The following is an 11,516-nucleotide window of genomic DNA, read 5'->3' on the forward strand; positions in this document are numbered from 1 at the left end:
CCCCCTCCCCCCCGGCCGCCACCCCCCACGATGAACAGAACTCCCAGCTTGCAGCTCTGTCGTCCAAACCTGCCTGCTGAGTGCCGCACAGGCCTGCGAGGCGCTGGGTCTCCCTCTGAGCCCAAGTGGTGTGAGCTGCACCACTTGGGACATTATTTTTTTCCAGAGCAGAATAAACACTGGCGTACGTATCATCGGGAGCAGGCGTGCCCTGGCAGAAGGGCACGCTGTGTGACTGGCAGCCGATCTTCTTTGGCTTTCAGTTTTATGTTTCTCAAACTCTAATCGACTTGCAGCCACACCAGGAGCACTTCTGCTTCATTTCCGGGTTACGTAAGGCTGCCGGCCCTGGGGCCCGTGGCCGCGGAGCTGTCTGGAGCTCAGGGTTGGAGCGAGTGAGCGCAGACCCAAAAGGGACTCCAGGAGGGAGAGAAAGGGAGAAAAGAGGACGGCTGACCACCCGCGCCTTCACTTCCCTGCATTTTCCGCTCAGAGGCCGCGGAGAGAGATGCGGGGAGGGCCTGCTGCTCCTCATGCCAGATGCAATGTGCATGTGTTGTCAAACTAGGATTAGTTTGTTATTGCTCCTTTAAGTAGGTTAAGCTTTTTTAAGCAGGGGTAATTAAGATTATGACTAGACGAGGAATGAAAGAAGTCACGGGGCTTAATGAGGGTACGGTAGTTACCCTCGAATGCAAAGGATAGTAAGTAAGTGTGCTTTTATTGGTATAAAAAAAGAAAAAGAAAAGAGGGCAACAAAAGACACGCAGATAGACAGCGCCATCCACCATCCACAGGTAGGACCGAGAGCACACGCCAGCACCAAGGTAACCCGGACGGTCACTTTGGAGCACTTTTGCAAAGGTTTTTCTCCCCACTTCTCCCCACTGCTCATGGGCTCCTTCAATCCTCTGTCGTTACTGATTTCAGAATACTAACCACATAGAGCTTTACCCCCAAAGACAAAGTCGCCACAGACACCTTCTGCTCACAGGTGTGAGCTACCTGCTCAAAAGAACTTGGGGGGAAACAGAAAGCCTGGGGGAAAAGGGAGTGCGGTCAGAGAGGGTGTGCGAGGCTCTCAGGGATTCCATCTGTAAACTGCTCCAGGGGTCAGCTGGCTGAGCTTTCAGCCGCTCTCTCCAGGGTTCCCTCCCAAAGAGATACAAGAGACTCCCAGTCTCCTCACTTCCGAGGGCTCCTCCATCCGCAGGATTCTGCAACACAGCTGCCAGACTGGTGGCTTGCAAAGGCCCACTTGCTTGTCCGTGGCCTTCCCCTACTGACATTCCTTCCCAGGGGCACAGAAATGCCACCCCAAGGGTTATCTCCTGTAAGTAATACTTGCACGTTTTCAAAGATGAGAATCTTCAAATCAGCACTGTGTACTGACTGGCAACACATTGAATGTCTATGATTAGTGGATTGGTTAACTAAACCAGGATTCAACCACAGAATTGGAAAACATGGAGCTGAAGAAAAGAATGAGACAGATCTGAGTGTGCCAAATGTACTGATAGGGGACGATCTCAAGACACGAGTTCGCATCGTATGCTCCTGTGTGTTCAACAAAGGAAGAAGAAAGAAGATAGTTATACATAGAATATTCTCACAAAGATGCACGAGAAGTTGGTGATCACGGCCGTTTCCCGGGAGAGGGGCTGCAGAACAGAGAAACTGTGGTGCCAAATCTCTTTTCATTGTATGCTGTTTGCAGATCTCAGAAGTGTGTGTGGATGTTACTGGTGTAGTAGGAAACTCTAACTGAAAAAACAAGAACAAAACCCTCGCGTAGAGCACTTCCTCAGCGTCTAATGAAGATCCTTCATCACCCGGCCCAGCCTACCTTTGACGCCTTCTCTGCTGGCTCAGGTCACGCCACACCATTTGCCACCGCCTCACACGTTCCTGCTACCCAAGGATACGCCACACATCGGCCCACAGCTGCATCTCCTCACCTCTGCACTGAGAATAATAACAGCGTCCATTATATTAATTTTTTTGAGAATTAAATAAAACATAACAACTGCTTATGACAGTGTCTAGCAAATAAGTTCTCCATAAATGTTAGTTGCCTTTATTTTGTTTTATCCTAAGGCAGTTCTTCTCTACAGAAAGGCCTTTGTTCTATTCTCTGTCTGGGGAAAGGCTGCTTCTAGTCTCCGGTCTAGCTCGAATGTCATCCTCTCTGTTCTTCTCAATGTCTGAGTGCTTTGTTCATACCCTTTGTGTGGCGCTTTTCATCATCTATCATAATAATAGCATACATGTCTGCTTCAATTCATACCTTATGGGCTAAACAGAGCGAGGTCTGTAACATATATCATTTTCTATAGTCTAATATAATTTCTCTGCAATGATTTAGAGAATTTAGTGTAACGAAAGCAGTACGAAAATCCCCAGAAGATATAGCATGTGTGTATTGTAGCAATCAAAATCCTCTCAGAGCGTGTCTGCTAACGGTTTCCCCACAGTGTCACACTAGAGGAACCTTCTGAGAAATAAGGATCAGCATTAGCGCCAAGAGTCCACCCAGGGGATCTGAGTACTTCACACCATTTTGGTTGTCAGGCCTCACTGTTCACAGCTCGTTCCTTCTTGCCAGAATGCTGGGCCAGCTTTTAGTACTTAGTAATATAGATTGCGAGCTAACGCTTGGCTGATGTTTAATCTAAAAGACTGACTGTGCATTAAAAGCCATAGAAGAAAAAAAAAGACTTGAATAAATCATTACAAGAGAAATCTCTTGGCTGATGATCATCTTGGAATTGAGTTTCCAATATTAACACGACAACATATTCAATGATCTTCCATGCTTGTGTGAGAAAGAATATATTATTCAGAAATGTAAAACACAATTCCAGTGGTAAAATAGCTGAGGGGGAAAGGTGTGTTGGACTGATACGTCTCCATGGATAATGTGTTATCAGAATCATGCAGAGGTATTTGTTTAAAGACTCGGGTTCCCAAGCTCCACCCAAGGTGGAATTTCTGGCAGCGAAGACCCTAGAATCTGCTTTTCCCCAAAGGATACCTTGCTCGTTCTTAAGCATATTAAACTTTGGAGAGCCAGTGATTTATAATAGCATTAAGACAATTCGGGTTTAATAAGAAAGTTCAGCAAAGGTAGAGATCTCATGAAAAGTCAAGCTCCACCAAGTCCCCAAATATCTACTGTATGCTGCTCCCTGTCTTACCTTCTCCTTAGGCAGGGGTTCTGTGTCTTTGGTTCTGCCAGGCACCTTGTACGATGTCATGCTTGCAAAGATGTCAGGTCTATAGCCAGGTTCAGACAACTGTGGGGAACTGGAATGTGGCTAGCTAGCCATTGATTCTCTTTCCCTTAGGCTCCATATTGAGTTTCCCAATTCTAATTAGAGCTTCTCTTTTTCTGGGCTTCGGGCCTGATAAAGGATAATGGTCATGGGAAGGAAAAGGGAAAGCAACATCAAGTGTCTTGGATCTCAAGTAATATGGAACCCAAATAATGAGAATTAAAATCACAATTGTACTTGACCTTTGCACCTGTTCATTTTGCATTTTTAAATGCCTTTCTCTTGAGTAGATCCAGTCACCTTTTTCAGTCCTTCTTTCCATAATCCTGTAAGCAAATGGCATAAAGATAATAATCAAAAACAACACACTCCACTCAGCACATTCCTCTTCCCCCATAGTAAATAAGTCAGCTCAGTATGATTTGAGAGTCATTGTACTTTATGAATGAATCTATATATTAACAGAGATTTACTATAGCCTATAGTGGAAAGAAAGAGCATTTTTTTAAAAGTCCATACCTATGTTTAAGACACACTTCTTTCCTCTTCTTAGGTGTACAACTTTAATAAAACAAGTCACCTCTACTTTCTGAACCATAGTTCTCTTGTCTGTAAAATGAGAGTAAGAATTCCCACTCCAGATTGTTGTCATAAGGATAAAAGAAATAATATTGACAAAGCACTGAGAATATTGTCTAGTGCATAGTAGGTATTTAATATCTCATTAATTCAATCATCAAATGACAAAGCATCCATGATTTCGGGCAATGCGGTATTAATGGACTGTGCTGCTGTGAGAAATACTACAAGTAATATAGATTGTGCTTAAGCTACCAGGGTGCTTATCTACAAGATAAAAACTGAAATCCACAAACTATAGCAATACGGTATAAAAGTTATTTAAGTAATACAAACTATATCATAAGGCAGTATGTGATCAATTGTTAGAATAAGGGTTTAACTAAAAAATCCAACAAATAAGAGCAGTGAATAAATAATTCAGAGACCAGAAAATCAATTTGCTAAGATCACCTTGAATGTTACCGAGACATTTGTGGAAGTATATCTTTATTCACTCAACAAATATTTCCTGTGTGTCTGCTACACCAGGCACTGTAGACTCTAGAAGGCAGTGACAGACAAGACAGAAAGATCCCTGTCACCATGGAGCCTATATTTTAACGGCAGGGAAAAGACAAAAAAGAGAATAGATTCATGTTCAAAACTAACATAAATCTAGGTAGTAACTAACATAATTCTAGGGTAAGGCATTACAGTGGGACTTGCTGGCAGTTATTTTAGAAATAGAATCAAGGAAGACCTCTCTCCTCAGGGAATGTTTGATCAGAGACCTAAATGAAGTCAGAAAGTGAACCAAGAAAAGACCAGAGGGAAGGCAAAGGAACAGCAAGTGCATCAGGAATGAACTTGGTATACAAGGTCCTGCAGAAGATCAGTGTGGCTGGAATGAGATGAGCCTGGGGAGCAGCGACAGGAGACACAGTGAGAGAGGAGAGTGAAGGCCAAATCACAAGACAACCTCTCAGCCATCAAAAGAGGGAATCTGAGGGGCGCCTGGGTGGCTCAGTCATTAAGTGTCTGCCTTCAGGCTCAGGGCGTGATCCCAGCGTTCTGGGATGGAGCCCCACATCGGGCTCCTCCACTGGGAGCCTGCCTCTTCCTCTCCCACTCCCCCTGCCTGTGTTCCCTCTCTTGCTGGCTGTCTCTTTCTCTGTCAAATAAATAAATAAATAAATAAATAAATAAATAAATAAGATCTTTTAAAAAAGGGGGGGGGATTTGACTCCAAGCTGTGATGTGAGCCCATCGCAGGATTGTGAGCAACTGAATGGTATAGTTTAATGATTCCTTTAGAGAGGAGGGAAATGATTTCATTCACACGATCACGTGTGGAGCACAGACTTATGAGGGAAAGAGAATAAATATGAGACCACTTAGGACACTAATACATGGCTCTAGGAAAGATGACAGTGACTTATGCTGTTGGAGATGAGAAAGGGAACTAAACACACAATAATTAAAAGAAGAACTTAAAGAGATTATCACAAGGAGAAATGATGAAAAACATGGCAAGCTGATGAACAATATATGAAAAGTAAAGAGGATACAGAAGAAATGAACTAAGGCAGGATAAGTAGGAAGCTCAGAAAGAAATTATTCTTTTGGTAATAGGGTATAAAGACCTGGAATCTGGAGCCTGTGCTCTTGAATTTGAATCCCAAGTCTACCCCTTCCTATCCATGAGGCTTTGGAAAGGTTACTTACCACCACAAAGCCAGTTTCTTCATCTGCAGAATAGGAATAATGATATCTACACCATAGAGTTGTGAGGGTCAAATGAGAAAACATCTATTTCCTAACATATGGTAGGTTCTCCCAAAATCTTCGTTTGTTCTCTTATAGCTCCAAGTGAATTTGTACTTTATTCATCTCCTTTTAATAGCAAGAAACCTCTAAATACCGTTATTTAGAAACATGCGTAACTTCTTCATGGAAACTTCAGTGTACTGGATCAACGATTTTATTTTTGTTACTTACTCTTTTCACTAATAATCCAAGGAGAATTCTAAAAACTGGCTCAGCTTTGGCAAGATGGGAGATTTCCAGGCAAACTGTGTGGTGAGGTCAGATCACCATAAGGGGAATCTCTGTGTCAAGTCCTATTTACCAGATGGCTCAGTCTTAGGTCCACTGAAATGGTGAACTGTTAGCAAGCACACTGTGGGGGTAATTTTGATTGTCTGGGCCACTGTATAGGGGGAGGCAGGCTTTAAGAAAATCAAAGCATAAACTCTATAGGGCTTTATGGATTAAGGTCACAGCCCCTCAGTGAATACATAATGCCCTAAAGATGATTCCCAGTTGCTCATCCAAAAGGAGAAATGGACCAACAGAAGGGAGGTGGCTTTTATTTATTTCCATTGTGCTGTACTAAGTGAATCCAGGGGTCACTGCAATTTCCTGTTGGGGCCTTCCATGTTGTACAGCTTCCTATTCATGCAGCATGTAGGAAAATGGAACAGTTTCCTAAAGATGAGAATGAACCCCATTAAGCAGTTGAAGATGAAACGCCGATTCAGTCTCTCAGTATGAGACACAGCTCACGGTTTGGTCTTTCATACTGCTGGAAGCACTGTATTAAATACTGAACACACAACCAAACCAAAACAGAATACTGTTGGTGTAGTATTGGTGTGAGATGCAAAAAAGAATTTGGGGTGGCACATTGTGGAGAAGGGAAGGTGAAACACATATGAAAGCACTCACAAGTTAGTGATGAAGCAGGCAAGCACTTCTAAATCAATCAATAGTTTTTTCATCTCCCCCAAAGGCACTAATGCTTAACTGAAAATAGTGGCCATTGAATCATTGGCTGAGAAAGGATCACCACAATATGTCTAGTTGCCATACTAGACATAATTATAAAAATTTTTATTCTTGTGATGAGGAATCTTCAGATTTACTCTCATCAACTTTCAAATATGCACTGTTTGAATTACTAATTAGATATTATAAGATCTATATTAATATTAATATTAATTATATTATTTTATTATTGTATTGTATTATTAATTATAGTCACCATGCTGTACATTACATCCCCATGACATTTATAACCGGAGGTTTGTGACTTTTGATCCTTCAGCCATTTCACCCATCCACCCACCCCTCTCTGGTAACCAGCAATCAGATTTTGTCAGATCTTACCAATGATCATACTTTCTATAGGGTAAGTGATAAACTGAATCATGGCAAGAAGCAAAAAATTAATGGAAAATACAAAAGACTGTTCATATCTTGTTCAAATAGAACTAGACTTTGCTCATCTATCTGCATAGTCAGCAGATATACTGTACAAAAGTAAATTTTGAAAAATTCTACTCAGTCTGTAAACTTCTTATCAAAGAACATGAGAAGGTTTTACCTGTTAAATGTTCTACACGCCTTGTACATAAGACTACTTAAAAAAAGGGCGGGGGTAAAGTCTGCTTACCTGTAATATCAAGACTTTCATAATGAAAACATTGATCACTTTTCAAGATGCGTTAAATGTGTAAATGTATAAAAGCACTTAATGAGATTATTGACTTTATAGAAATGGAAGAAGATTGTCTCCTTAGACGTGGGCCTACAAGATAGGTATCACTGTTGCCAGCCATAGATCAGATGTCAAAATATTAGCTTGCCATAAAATCATGTTTTCAAAGTGCAGCACAAGGGAGAACGTCCTCTAGGGGCACCTGAGTCGTTCAGTCGGTTAAGCATCCAACTCTTGGTTTAGGCTCAGGTCATGATCTCAGGATCCTGAGATTGAGCCTGGTGTCCTCCTTTCCGCTCACGGGGAAACTGCTTCCTCTCTCTCTCTTTCTCTGCCCACCCCTCACCCCCGCTCATGCACACTCTCTCTCAAAAACAAATTCAAAAAATCTTAAAAAAAAAAAAAAAGAATGTCCTCTAACTTGCAAATGCTTTGAGGGTGAGAATGGAAAAAAGACTACAGTCAAACAGAAATGTATATTCTGTTCCTTTGAAACTGTTGGATGTTCTTTGGAGAGGCTATAAGGAACCTAGGAAGAGGTGAAGTAGGCACAGGAATTGTTCAATGTTATAGGTAGATTGCAACGAAATTCATACAATGAAGAAAAATGACTCATTTTTTTTTTTTTTTTTGGAAATAAGACTGCTTTAGAACTCAGAAAATGGCAACCAAGGTAAACAGGACTTTCTCATTTTCCCTGAGAAATAGAGGTTTCAGTTATGGTGACATGATTAAGAGTGTTTTAAAATGATAGATAATTTAGATATGGACAACCAAATGATTAACTTCCAAATGGTTATCTGATTAATAAGCAGCTGGTCTATCAAAACAAGTCTGTGGATTCAAACTGAATGGAGATTTTTGGAGAGATAGAAACTAATTCTTACAAGTCTAAAACCCTGGCGTTACTAGTGAGTAAAATCCTAAGTATCCAATGCTCAGATTCTTTTGTTGAAAACATTTAGATCACCACGTTGAACTGATATCAGGAATCAATGTGATGTCGGTTTAGTAAGAGCAGAGCTGCAAGTCAAAGTGAATTTTACATTTGACTATATTTACTTTAGCTGCTACATAAAAGAGAAAAAAATCATGCCCTAAAGAAAAACTTGTGGGCAGTTCAGAAGAGTATTATTGGAAAAGGAAACTGAAAGAGTAAAAATACCCTACTGGATCATGAGACAGAAAGAAACATCTCATTGTTATTTTTTATTAGATATAGGTAACATCTGTTTAATTACTATGGATCTTACAATTACACACTAATATAGCCTGAAATTGTTTAATATCTAATAAGATAATAAGAATTAAATCATAGTATCAGAGCAAAGAAATACTATCAAAATACTGTTAACTTTTCCTCACCCCTATGGTTTTTCAATTTGTCCTATCATTAATTGTTAATTGCATTGTTAACTAGTTCTATTGCTTTGGTTTAAATAATAGCATTTATATAAAAGAAAAGTAAATAATACAGAATTTAATATAATTTCAAATCGACACACATGTTCATATCTTTATGTTAAAGTAATGACAAGTTATTTATTATATACTAAATATGGCTATAAAAAGTTGCTTACTATCTCCCTCCCAGCCAAATGCTGCTCCTGAGCCCACCATATGCTCCCAGCAGCACTCTCCCGTCATCCTTCTTCACACAACTCCCCTTCAGCCAGTCTGATTTCAGAGAGCCTGATGATCAACTCAGAAATTGTCCCCTCTTTCATGAACTTACAGGCTAGCAGGAAAGAAAAGCATCAAACATGTAATTACACAGAAAGGGTGTGGAAAAGAAGAATGGGGCTATCCAGAGGACTAGAGAAAGTACAACTGCCAAGGAAGGCTCCCCCGAGAAGCCACAGCTAGTCAGTTCCCTACAGGCTGAAGGGAACACCATTTGCAAGCCCAGGTCTCCAGCGTTGGATGAGTCCAGGATTGCAAACCAGTTGCCTGCAGGACAGATTTAGGCTGAAGGGTTCTGGGACCATTATACTGTTCTCAAAAAATTCAGAATATATATACATATATTTTTTAATCAGGAGATTTTTACTTAAAAGCCTGATTCCTAGCCTCTTTTGAAAAATAAGAAATTTCGCAACAACGAGCCTAAATCCCACATGACAGTGATCAGCTGGACACGAGTAGCCATTGCCCCCTTTGGATGACGTATGACTTTTCCAGTTCACATCCTCCCCCTCACTCCCAACTGCTGCCCTGCATGGAGAGTGGGTGATACAGGTCACATCCCTTCATGTATGCTCTTACTTACAGTAGAAACATATTTCTTATCACGATGAGAAAACAGAAGGACTGAGTGTCCATGTATATCCGGCTCACTTCATTTATTGAGGTCGCTTTAAGCATTTGAGTTTGCGATGTCCATCATAAGCCACTGTCAGATAAAACAAAGATCTCTTTATATTTAAAAATTAGAGGACATTTTTGCAGGAGAGCTGTAGTTCAGAACCCACATGGCATCTCCTTCTCCTAACTACTGTCTACCTCCTAAAGTATATCTACTAAATTCCTTTCTTGATTTATTTAACCTGGCTGACCTTCGGCCAAAGTAGAGATCTCCAGCTGGAACTCCCTTTGTCCTCACCTTACCCTGTGTTCCATTCAGCTTATGTCCCTGAAACTAGACTCAGAATCACTCTGCCATCTTCTGGGAAGCGTCTCCTGGTCCAGAGACGCCAGGTGTCTTGAATGTGTGCTTTAGGGTGCCGAGATAACCCAATGAGGTGTAGGAGGAAAATGTTACCTCTTTCATGTGTATTTATTTTCATCTTAAGAAATGGAAGAAATGAAGATATGTAAACATTAAACATACAGCTTGACACTGGTATCTTCACTCCTTCCATGTACCAGGCTATTAGGGGTCTAGGTATCCTCTTGCATTTTTTCAGCTTCAATGCCTTATGAAATGTTGCAGGTGGTGAAGTATTGCCCAAATTCCAATGACAATTGTAGAGGCAAAAATTGTACCATAACTAATGTCTTAGGTGACCAAGTCTAAATATACTATGCCGAGTCTCCAATCTGGGAACGCACTATCACTTTCCTCGGTGTTTTCAATGGCTCTGTCTTTCCCTTTCTCTTAGGAAGATGCCACCACCTTATACTCACTAGTAAACAGGCTCACCTCCCAATCTTGCATTAGTTTAGAAAGACTTTCCCTAGATCTACCAGTCTGGGTGGGAACTACCCTCCTGCCTCTCTGAACACTTCTGATAATATTCCTATTAAAGTCTTCTCCTTCTTAATAAACTAGTTATCACCTATCCCTTTTGCTTTGTGTTCAGGTACAACTGAGTTGGTATACTAGCTTCACTCTATATTCCTGGTCAAGTTATTGAACCTCACAGAGCCTCAGGTTTCTCATCTAGAAAAATATCATTCTTTCAAGGTTGTTGAGGAATTATGTGAAGTGTCTAACACTTTATACACAACAATAAAAGAATTATTATAGCTATGTACAATTTATCTGCTATGGTATCCTACTATTCCTCTTGTTTAATCCTTGGACACCTGACTTGTTCTAGAATAATTTCAGACAGACAGAGAGATTGATTTCAACTGAAACCAAATAACACAGAAATACTTCCAAATATCCAGGTCTTAGCTGGCTTACCATTAAAAGATAATAAGGGGCTCGGAATGAACTTTTCCTTGCTGGCTAGAGTCTAGAGGCATTCCAATACAGTGTTAAACTTATTGATTTTAGCTCCCACCTGCTCAACTTGCATCTTATTTCCTTGACAGCAGGATTAAAAGAAAAAGAGCCATGAGTAATGGAATGTCTGGGGCAGATTTCGGACACAGGAGATAAACTCCAAGTGTCTAAACTTGCATGTATATTAGCCTATATCTCTTTCTGATCTTCCTAGCAGAAGTACATTCCTTTGGTTTATCCTCACTTGATCTCTTCCATTTTCCTACTGAGGACTTACCAGACTCTACTTCAGTCATACCCTTGATAGCAGAATGAATTCCATCATCTCTTTCGGTGGGGTCATTTGTCAAGGGGAATAAGGGCCTCGATTGTGCAGAGGAAGCCCTGAATATCGACAGACAACTCCCCGCTATCAACGCCTCACTTTTGCCTTGTGCCTGATACCCCCGTCCAGCTAGCTAGGTGTCAGAGGTAACATTCCTCTTGGAGGTTTCAATCCCCTCTGTTG

At 40.9% G+C, this 11,516-nt stretch overlaps 1 long non-coding RNA gene across 1 annotated transcript; it reads right to left on the reverse strand.

The window, feature by feature from the left end:
* Positions 1-64: 64 nt before the first annotated feature.
* Positions 65-3,669, reverse strand: LOC117803791. The gene is made up of 3 exons (XR_004627881.1): positions 3,518-3,669; positions 3,198-3,404; positions 65-1,965 (listed from the first exon to the last, which is right to left on the reverse strand). It is a non-coding gene; the product is annotated as an uncharacterized LOC117803791 (long non-coding RNA).
* Between the last annotated feature and the right edge of the window lie 7,847 nt (positions 3,670-11,516).

The sequence above is a fragment of the Ailuropoda melanoleuca genome, chromosome 9 (genome assembly GCF_002007445.2).
Source record: "Ailuropoda melanoleuca isolate Jingjing chromosome 9, ASM200744v2, whole genome shotgun sequence".
NCBI lineage: Eukaryota > Metazoa > Chordata > Mammalia > Carnivora > Ursidae > Ailuropoda > Ailuropoda melanoleuca.